The following is an 11,654-nucleotide window of genomic DNA, read 5'->3' as shown; positions in this document are numbered from 1 at the left end:
TTGCACTCGAAACAATGACAAAACATTGCACACAATAACACTGCTAGTGAGAATATTGATAATATAATGATCCTCCATTAATGGTTATCTACTCTAATATAGGCTTCAGTCATTAGCGTGTGAGGCTAACTAGCTTACAACCAGCACACGTTACTTACAAGACCGAGGCGGACTCTGTTAACTGGGTTCAATTAGTTTGCAGTGTTACAGATGATGTTCATAACCAGGGCACACACTGCTTGAGTGCTTTGATAACTTTAGATGCTTTGTCCTGCTCTTTACTGGATTTAGGGTTCTTGTGATACCAAACTTTTGTTCGTGGGTGCCAGAGACTGTTTTTAAAAGTGGACGTGTCTTTGGGCTCTGAAAAGGGAAGCTTGTGCGGAAGAGCCTAAATTTGCAATACCACCGAGGGCCACTGGGGGTTCGATCCAAAAAGCCTCTGGCTTCACAGACTCCCAGGACTGGGTCTAATTCATGCAATTCTTGTTTTAAAACAAGTTAGTTGGAAACTCAGCCAGTCAGCTTTTTTACCCAACTCACAGAGCTGACATTCGCTCAATTAGCCAGCGGCTAGCAACACCGTGCAGCTGACTAATTGGAAACTCGACTGCGGTTACCATTGTAAACTGCATAAGCGTTTGTTAGGTGTAGCAACAGTAACAAATGGGGTAAAATGGCTGACATGATCCTTGCACGTACATTACCTCACTTCTCCCTCCTTCCCCCTGCCTATCTTCTCTCTTACTTATTAGCAGAGCTAATTAAGGATCTGTCAGACTATCTTTTACTCCTCTCCCCCTTTTTTCCCATCATCACCCCCCTTGCTCTTCTTCTCTTTCCATGTGAAGTCACCAGAGTGAAATCGTTGTCCGATTCGAGGTGATAGTCATGGTTGCCTCACCCCACCACCCCCTACCTTGCCCTCCCTTCACCCCACACTTCATCTCTCCCTGTCTGCTCCCGTTTTTTGTCCCCTCATGATTAAGCAGTTGAGTGCCCGAGGTGATACATCCATTGGTCTGCTTAAAGACAGGATCATTAACACCAGCAAGCTCCATCTACAGAGGTGAGAGTCGTTAGCTCTCTGGAAAAAAAGTGGCAAGAAAAAAGCTCATACCAGTGAAAGAAGGTAATCTAAAATTTTATGGCCAATGCTGATGTCAGGTTCTTTATTTTTTTTTATTTTTTTATTTAGGGTTATTATAACGAGCATTTTAGTATCATAATATTAACAAATTCGATTTTTATGTAAGGGAGAACTTACCTTTGGCCCAGATGGATGGATGTGGCAGAAATGGGCAGATCTAGAGATCTAAGTGACTTGGACACAGGACAAATCATTATAATCAGATGGGCTAATGGAGATTACCAACTGACTGTGGTCCAAGCAGAAACAAACCCAACCACAGGGTGTTGAGGATCACGTCTAATGTAGCTCCAACTCGTAATTACAGGATTTAACAGGACTACTGTCAACATCTTGGCTTTGGCAGGTTTATCAGGCTGGTGTTGTCATTATGTTTAGGCTTGTTGTTGTTTCATACTGAGAGCACCATCTTATAGCCTTTTCACGACTTCCATATAGCAGGAGACAATGAAATAATGTGATACATTTAGGTTTAATTTAAGGGGTGTTCCACTGATTTAGAATCGCCCTTCTAAAAAGATGATGGACTCAGTGGAGAACGATTTAAAAACCATTTTATATTCGATGCTTTTCGTCTTCGGACACAGTGCAAGACTTCCTAAAGTAAATCCTTTGTAAAATGTTAAGACTCACGGATGAAACCAGACAAAGACTGTTCTTTTTGTCTATTTTGAAATGTGAGCACGCACAAAAACTCATCCAAATTGTGCTGACAAACAACCAGATTTAGGGTAAAGAGTAGGTACAGAATTACAGCTCCTGTTTGGATTGAATAAGATTGGGAAGGTAACCTGACAAACTTTGAGGTTTCAATACAGTAAAAATACTCCTGCATTGGGATGATTCTTCTCATCAACAAGCTGATATCTAAGTCTTTTCTTTCTGTCAGCTAATTTAAAATGCCTCCTGTGCTCCTCCTGAGTCTCTGGAACAAGGAGTTTGAACTCAATCAGAATAATAAGACCCTCAACACCTTTCTAACCTTCTGTTTCCTTCGCATGGTCCTGGAAAGATGTTGCGTGAAAACTCCTCTGCTTCTTCTGATGTAACAAAAGCGCCCGATGAAAACTGACTTTCAGTTTCTATCTTCATTGTCAAACAAAATGGCAGATGTTGACCTGCGATGGAGAAGTCATCTCAAGACATTTTCCCTAATCTCATTACATCACCACAGACAGAGAAGAGGTGGGAGAAGCAAAAAGGAGACAGGTTGAAGGAGAGAAAATGAGGGTCATTAAATGGATAGATGAGAGGAATCTGATTAGTCTTCTCAAAGGTCTGAGGAGCCTTTTTCAGACGCGGTGGCACGTTGTAATCTTGAAAAAGGAACCGTAAAAGTTGTAGAATACCGTGAGCTGGCGTAAAGTAGACTGACTGAGCCAGATCGATACACACACACACACACACACACACACACACACACACACACACACACACACACACACACACAGTGCTCAGGCTGTGTGTTTAATCATCAGCGCTGGTAATTAGCTGCGAGGACAGATTCCCCTCTCCAAGCCACTCAGTCATCATTTCTCTTGCTCACATCCTCGTTGTCAGCCTTGACAGCATGTGAAAAGAGGAAGAAAAAGAGGAAGAGGTAGGAAGGAAATGTAGAACGGAAGATCAGAGAAAAGGACTATGAAATATGGACATGCTCTCGAAGAAACAGGACTATAAGCAACCTGTGATTGTTTTCTTCTCTTTTACCTCCGTAGTTGAGTTCAGGCTTTACTTAAACTGCATTTACACTTAATTACTTTGTTTTTAGGTCAGGATGCTTTCTGATTTCCTAAAGCCTACAGTCAAGAAGTATTTGGGTACGAAATCTGAAGGCTCCAACTAAGATTTATTCTTTCCACTTGCTGAAAAGGTGCAATTGTGTCTGTTAAGTATAAGTATCATTCAGTTGGGTTTGTTGCTTGTCTCTTGTCTGTTAAATAACATTGAAATTAGCCATCATTCTCTCTCAGCCTCGAGGCGGAGCGACAAGCAGCTCCAATGGTTTTAATATGAGGTCATACAGACAGCACTCATTTATCCGATTGCCGATCAGATGTATGGAGGTCTGAGAGAACTGATCAGAACAGACTAGTTTTTCCTTTTCATGTGAGACTGCGCAGCATTTTTATCCCGGTCTGACATTTTGAGACGGTGTCCCACATTTTGATTGGCTCTAGTTTTCAAAAGTCAACACTGCAGGATAGACACTTTCCTAAAATCTGGCTTTTTTCCAAAGGTTGAGAAGAAAGCAGGGAAGGCTGTTATCATGCTGTTATTGATGTGTAGATGTGGGTCAACTGCAATAGCCTGTCACTGTTTTTGCTATCAACACTCAGCCCAACAGGAAAAACTGTGAGTCACCAAAAAGTCACAAGCAGATTTGTGTTACAATGCAGAAAGTGGACTCAAAACAGTCCCACAGTCCAAACACAAAGACCTAAGTCAAAAACTAGTAGGCAACAACCAGATGACAGTACAAGAGGGCTAAGCAAAAGACTTAGTTCGGGAATTCAGGCAAAAGGTCAGAACCACAAAAACTCCCACGAATCACTCGAAAACCCACAGGAACCAAGAGCTACATCGAACCAGCACTCAGGTCAGAAGCACTCAGACCTTATACACACGAAGGCGGTGAGATAACTGAACACAGATGGAAACAATCTAGGAAGACAATCACAATGACGGGAAGACACAATGGCAGGAAGTGAAGACACTTAAAACAAGAGACAAGATGAGTACCAAAATAAAACAGGAAACGGATATAACTGAGAAAAGAACGAAGCATAACTTAAGAATAAGGATAACACGTGATGATTTCTGCAGAATATAAATGAAACTACCCAAAAGAAAAGGAAATGCAGCTACAACAAAGACTGGAAACTATATATAACAGGGTTAAGCCAGTGGAAGCAATTCTCAGACCGTTTTTTGTTGTTTTTTCTGAGTTATTCATTTTAAATAAATTTGATTTATATAGCACCAAATTACAACACAGGTTATTTCATGGCACTTAACACATTAAAGTCCTTACAGCAGAACTTTACAATATTATACAGAGAAACCCAACAATACAACAATTCCCACATAATCTAGGAGGGAAAAATTCCTCTTTCAGGGAGAAAAATCTCCAAAAGAGGGAAGGAAAAACTCCCTCCGACAGAACCAGGCCTACCATCAGGTCTACCTGAGCAGCTCTAACTATGAGCTTTATCAAAAAGGAAAGTTTTAAGTCTAACCTTAAAGCTAGAGACGGTTTCTGCCCCTGGAACACAAACTGGGAGCTGGTTCCACAGGAGAGGAGCCTGCAAACTGAAGGCTTTTGGAAACTCTGGGAAACACAAGCAGGCCATCGTTCTGAGAGCGAAGTGCTCTGCTAGGATTTTTTTTGGTTCTATAAGATCTCTGCGATGAGATGGAGCCTGGTCATGAAGAGCTTTGTAAGTCAGCAAGAGAATTTTAAATTCTATTCTTGATTTAACAGGAAGCTGAATTTTGATATCCTAGATTCGTACAACGTAGAAGACGGTGTGAAGCAACTCAGTAGTGAGTCAACCAAAATTGATATCATGAAAAAGAGATGACGGCCATGAAGAAAAGGAAGCAGGAACTGAAATAACTCGCATTTACCACTGTGCAGGACTCCCAATCCTGCAGGTCAGCAGACTGTGGTAGTAAGCTAGCATTGCATAAGACCATTTACTGTGATATCTTAGCTTCCATTAAGCTTACTGAGTACTGTTTTCAGTCGTTGGATCTTAATGGACGTAGTACTCTGGTTAATTTTAAAACTATTGGTGCAGCTTTTAAGCAGAGTGCAACACCATGTCAGTGAACAACCATTGTAGATCTTGTAAATAAAATTTAAAGCAGGGTTCTCCAACCTTTTTTTCCTCTGAGAGCTAATTTGAGCTACCAGGTAGCTCGCGAGCTACTGGTTAGAGACCCTTGTATTTAAGGAAACAAGGATACAAAGGGCATTGTTCTGGTTCCTGCATCAATTCCTCGATAATTCCTACTATACTATAATCATAGTGTAAACTGAAGCTGCCACCACAGACTGACCAACAGGGATCACATTCACACCTCAAAACTTTCCCTTTCCTAAAATACGTTTTCACGAACATGAAACTAATTGCTGATATTAGTCTTTGGAGTTGTTTCTAAAAAACCTACAGTACTCGTGGTTATTTTTGTAATGACTATGACACCAACAGTATGATTCAGTAAAGGGTTTTAGTGTGTTTTCAGACAACAATGCTGCTATATGGAGCTCAAACATTTTTGTTGTTGTTGTTTCATCTGTTGACAATATGAAAAAATATAGAAAATAATCTAGATGATCTGAAATCTAGAGGGATCCCGGGAACTGCAGCAATGATCTTTATCCTCTACGTTAACTTTGCCTACCACTCATTACTTTTTATCAAATGTCTTACTAACCACACGCGTCATACAATATGTTTTGTATCATGTCATTATAGCACCCCATTGGTCCAATTTTTAAAAACAGTGAAGAATTTGTAAAAAATGTCTGATTCTAGCGCCCCCCAATGGCAGTAAAAGCCAAACCCACTGTGGCAGCACTGTCCAATAATATTATTGTCTCTTACAATGAAATATGCTACAAATATGTAGATAAAATACTGCTCATCATGGCTTAAAAAATGCAGGAGGAAAATACAAGACCTGCAGTGTAGCTTTGACAAAAGAATGAGAGAATGAATAAGACTTAGGGGGTAAAAATAGTGATGAGAAACCAGAGGACAAGAAGAGCGGAAGTATCAGGGGAGAGTGGAAGAGGAGGATGGAGGAAAGAGGAGAAGGGAGGGAATAAACGGGCGATGGAGGAGCCGTCCTTTGTGGACTGTGGAAAGGTCAATTAGACAGTTTACAGGCTGCCGTCGCACAGAATTACACACCACACGCACACAACTTCAGACGCACACGGAGACATGAATGGAGGTTTGAATTTCATTATCAGGCTGCCAACTTGCCCATCAATTAGCATGAATAAGATTATATCAGCTGTCGCTTAGGAAACAGGCCTGCATCAGAGCGACGTGTTGTCAGTCACACTTTCAGGTCTACCTTTATTATTATAATTGTGCAGAATAAAAAATGAAAAAACTTTGTTAAGAAGTTTTTCTCTCTCCGTGAGGACACCAATGCTGGGATTGTGACAGAACAGGAGAGATGACAGAGAGAAGAGAGGGATGAGAGGATGAGGACAGGCTCGATGGGTTGTCTCCCATGGCAACCCTCTGTTGCTGATGGACACAGACACACTTACTCAATATTCATGAATATTCATAGAAGTAAAAAGGAAAGAGGTTCATGCTATATTCATGCCATTTCAATAAAGCATATTTCAATTAGAAGGCCAGACATTCATTTCGTATCAATTAGTGTGGTTTCAATAATACATATTTGAATTAAAACAGGGAGAAAGGAAAGGGAGGCGAAGAGACAAATTGTGTAAAGGAGAAGATTGTCTCATAATACTTTGTGAAGAATAGTTACTTACTTGACCGGCAAGAGATTTGGTTTGACTTGAAGACAAAATGTTTTCGCCGAACATTTTGGGAAATAACTTTTTTTTCTCTTTTCTTTGTTGTCAACAGTTGAAAATGTGGTTGCCACTCTTACGTCAATATGCTGAATATAAAGCTACAGCCAGCAGTGAGACGTCACATAAAGAAAAGTTTTTCCTGGGTTTGTTCAAAGCCTCTAGAACCACAACCTGCTGTTAATACAGTTGTAGTCGCACTTAACCCTCCTGTTCTCCTTGGGTCAAAATGACCCACAGCTGTGTTCAACCAAGTTGTATTTTATTTTTATATTTTTTATTTTTTATTTTCATAGGAGGCCAATTTTATAGGACACCATGATCCCCCAAAAAATATAAAAATAAAATACAACTTGGTTGAACACAGCTGCGGGTCATTTTGACCGTAGGACAACGGGAGGGTTAAATTAAATTCTGTATCTTCAGGAATACGATGTATTTTCAAGTGATACACAATATCCTGGTGGTGATTTAGTTACAAGCAGCAGCAACCAACAGTGACGTCACCTACTGGTTTGTGAACGGCCGTTATGAAGCCTCGAGTTCAGATTTTGGCCGTCGCCATCTTGCCAGTTTGGAGCCAGAAGTGACCATATTTGGATGAGCTAGTGAGGAGCGAGCAGTGGGTCGGACTTGATCTGACTGGGAACTTGAAGGCATTACGTCCCGCCCACCGGGCTGTCAATCAAACAAACACGCCCACAAAAACAAGGCTTTTTGGGGCTTATTTTCTTATTCATGATGAGATTATTTTCAGATAGAACACCAGAAAACTAATAAGAAGGAGCGACTTCAGCTAACAACATGATAACTTATGAAAGAAATGTATGGACTTTGTATTTCATGAAAGTCTCATGAGTCTATGGAGCCGGAAGGTTTTTGAGTAGAGCTCTGGTGGCACTCAGTGGTATTACAGCTGGTGGTATTACACTTCGGCACTGGCCTCATTTTTCTTACCCGGAAGCTACGTTCACTTTTATATACAGTATATGGTTGCAAGTCAAATTTAATGATCAAATCCTTCCGTTATTGGATTGCTTTTAAAAATTGGCGGGGCTTAGCAAACAGCAATCCAACATGGAGCTGAGGTGAGATATTATAGGAGCTGCAAAGAATTTGCTGTTATTCTCCATACACAACAAAAATGTTAAATTTTTGCCAATTTACACAATTCTATCACAAAGAAAAGCAACCACAAAATCACCCATTTTTGATCACAACAATCACAAAAAACCCAGTTCACAACATGACATACCCACTTCATGACGCAACATATGCCCTGAGATACCAAAGCTAATGAAGTGGGTGTGTCCTGGAGAAGACATGTTGTGTAATACTCTGAGTACTCAGATGGATCTAATTCTTTTTTTTCAATCTTTATGCTAAGCTAAGCTAAATATAACTAATTTTGTATTTAGCCAACATACACTTGTATGGTATCAATCTTCTCACCTAATTCTAAAAGCAAGAAAGCTGAAGCAAGTTAAGTCCTCAAAATGTCAAACTATTCCTATAAAAATGATTCATCTGTTAGGATTCCTGTCTGCTCCTACTGTTTGCTCCTCTTGTTTGGTCCCCAGTCTCCTCATGTGTGCTGTCATTCCCCTGTCTGTTTGTTATTGTTTTCTCCATGTGTTCTGTGTCCTCCTCTTCCCGCCTCCTGTCACCTCCCATGGACACACCCCTGCAGCAGCTGCCACCACTTTCCCCAATCACCACCTGACCCGACGTCGGGCCACTATCTTTCGGCCAGATCGACGACGCTGTCCCCGCTGTTCCTGTTACCGGACGGATCTCAGACGCCGGACCACCAGTTTCCAGCTGGGTTGAGAACACCGTTCCTCCTGTTCCTGCCTCCGGCTGGATTGACGCCACGCCTCCAGCTGGAGGGGTTTTGTCGCTGCCACCGCCGGTCTCCGGAGCGGTCACCCCGGTCCGTCCGGCCCCGTGGCCGTCCTCTGGAGCGGTCACCCCAGTCTGTCCTGCCCCATGGCCGTCCTCTGGAGCGGTCACCCCAGTCTGTCCTGCCCCATGCCCGTCCTCCATCCACCTAAGTTCCCCTACTCGTGTCTTGTATTGTTCTGCTCCTGCTCCAGTACCAGTACCGGTACCTGTTCCTGCTCTCATTCTGCTACTAGTCTGTGCTATCAGGCAGTGCTCCCAATCTCGGCTGATCTCTAAAGCTAAGCAGGGTTGGTCCTGGTTAGTGCTTAGATGGGAGACCACCTGGGAATACTTGTCATAGCTGTCAGTTGGTGCTACCAGGACTCCAGCACCCATTCTGCTGCCGCTCGCTGCGGAGGACCTTGGGATTCCCCCAGCGCAGCCTTACCCCGGTGAGAGTCGGTGGAGTTTCCCTCCCGACTTGGGACATAGTCTTTAGGTACCGCCCTCTGTTGAACAATAAAGACTATTTTGAACAATATCCTGCCTGTTACCCGAGTCTGTGTGCTTGCGTTTGGGTCCGTTTACAATGCTACATCGTAACATCATCCTGTTCTCCATGATTTTAACCTTTTTCCACCCATTGCTGTGCAATTCTATAGATTTTTACTGAAACGGGTTATTTTTTAGTTGGTTATGTGGTTCTCTCAGGGTGAATGTTGCTCACCTTGGATTGGATTGACACGCACACATTTCACAGAATATAATAAGTATGTGTTCCTGCAGAGTGATGGACGGTAACCTTGCGCTGAAGGTTATGTCACTCCAAATGAGAGGCCTCCACTGACCTTGGCTGATCTAACTGACACATTTTTCCTCCTTTCTGTTAGAACTCAATTTTCTACCATGACACTCACATATTGATTGTCAAATCAATAGTGAGAAAGGTTACTTATTAATCAGAGTTCTGTTCAATTTAACTCTTACATATTTCTAACCAAATCTGCTTTTTAGGATGTAAATTCAGATAAAACAACGATGGATGCTACAGTTTATGGTTTTTACTAGTAACGACAACAGTGCATGATGCCAATTTGGCATCATAGAAGTCAATACATGCACTAGAGTTGAAACCATTATGTAACCACATAACATTATTGGCGGTTCTGCCATAAGGCAAGGCACGTTTATTTGTAGAGCACATTTCAACAACAAGGCAATTCAAAGTGCTTCACATAAAACCATTAAAAACACGAGGCAAAAGAAAGGACATTTAAAAACAATTAACAACAGTGATTAAAACATTAAGCAAGCATAAGGCAAAAGGTACAAAATCATTTTCTGCAGCCACAGTTTGTCCCTTTTAAATGACATTTGTGCCATTAAGAGACAAAGTAGAGACAGTGCTACGGCACTCCCCATAACATGTGGAGCCTTTGTCTAACTGTTAATAGATTAAGTATAGACATGTTAACCATAATAGATTGTGTATGCTTGACTTATATGAACAGTATTCTTTGTAAGACAAGTGAGTCAGAGTCAAATTAATTTACAGCTGGAGTAGTTTTTGGATTATGGCCACAGTCACTACTTTATATTATAGCCTTGTTTCTTTTAAAAGATCACCTGCAATTTTTTAACCTGCAGTCATCTTGCTTCAATGCACCATTACCAATACAATCAATATTTGTGACATTTTTTATTTGCTTAATTCAATTTATGTATTTTCCTGATTTGATCGTGCAGAATCTGAATAAGAGCACAGATCAGAAAGGGTCAACCTGTTCCCCTCATTAGCAAGACTGGATCAACCACCAGGGCGAAGTGGGAAACTGCTCCAGCACCGCGAGAGCTGCAAGTTTCGTCAGGCAAGTCCAGTCAAATGTTATTGATGTATCCTATAATCCATCTTACTTTCTGTGCATCATACATCATCTTCTTGGACCTTTGCTCTGGAGGGAGGAGAAACTTCCGAAAAATCCCTTTATTGGGAGAAACAGGAAGATTTCCTTGGAAAAAACAGAGGAAGGATCTCTGGTTCAAAATGCACAGATATGCAACAGACTAAACAGAGTCCTTTTACAGTATGAACAATTTTGATGACAAAATTATTGAAAGACTTTGTTTAATGCAAAAATCAAATCAAAAAAGCCGCAATCAAGTTAATGTTTAATGATTTTACACTCAATGCCAACATTCAGATGATTTTGTTTCCTAACTCTAACTATACTATATTAGTTTTGGCAAACCACAATTTTACTAAACCTTTTCTTATAAAACAATGCACAGAATGTAAGAATTAATTTAAACGGGTATAAGCATGGTGTATTTGTTCAATATTAGCGTTCCTGTTGGGCAACAAGGTTACAGACATCATAGGAGCATTTTTCGTTGAATGTTAAGCTAATATATTGTAATTTTAGTCATGTAGAGTTTTTCTTCATAACTTAGACAATAGTTTTACCCCTCTGTTAGCTTGCTAAATTGTTAACCTGTGTAGCCTCTAGTCCGTCTGTGTTTTTACAACTTAACCACTTGGGCGCCAATGTTGTAACCACGAGCTCATTCCATTTGAACGCAGCAAAACACAAACTATAGCTTACTGGAAACACCACCCGTACCCAAAATGAGCCTTAGTTAAATACTGCATGACACCAACTCCTTAACTACAAGAACTGCATGACAGAGATCACAGTTTATACTTTAAATGGAAGTTCAAAACGTCCAAGACAGGACGAGACACTCGTCTATATGGCGTTACCTACTGACCACCAGCACATGAGAGGGCCTGAATGAAGCAATTTGAGTTCATGTCTCCAGAAAACTGTTGAATTATGTTCCCTAAAGATTTTTGTTAAATTGAAGGTGAACTGTCAGTCAAAGAAATGACTTCTACATTGAACATTTGTCTTGAGCACTTTTCGTGTTTTGACTGCTGCTTCCCTTCCTAGTTTTTCACAGTCCTCCCTCTGTCCCTCTTGTTCTCCCTCTGTCCCTCTTGTCCTCCCTCTGTCCCTCTTGTTCTCCCTCCCTCGTTATTGACAAACCGCT

This window comes from Embiotoca jacksoni, unplaced genomic scaffold, assembly GCF_022577435.1.
Source record: "Embiotoca jacksoni isolate LCO1_2020_lvr unplaced genomic scaffold, fEmbJac1.0.p SCAF_7, whole genome shotgun sequence".
In the NCBI taxonomy this organism is placed as follows: Eukaryota; Metazoa; Chordata; class Actinopteri; family Embiotocidae; genus Embiotoca; species Embiotoca jacksoni.
Note: the sequence above shows the minus strand (reverse complement) of the source record.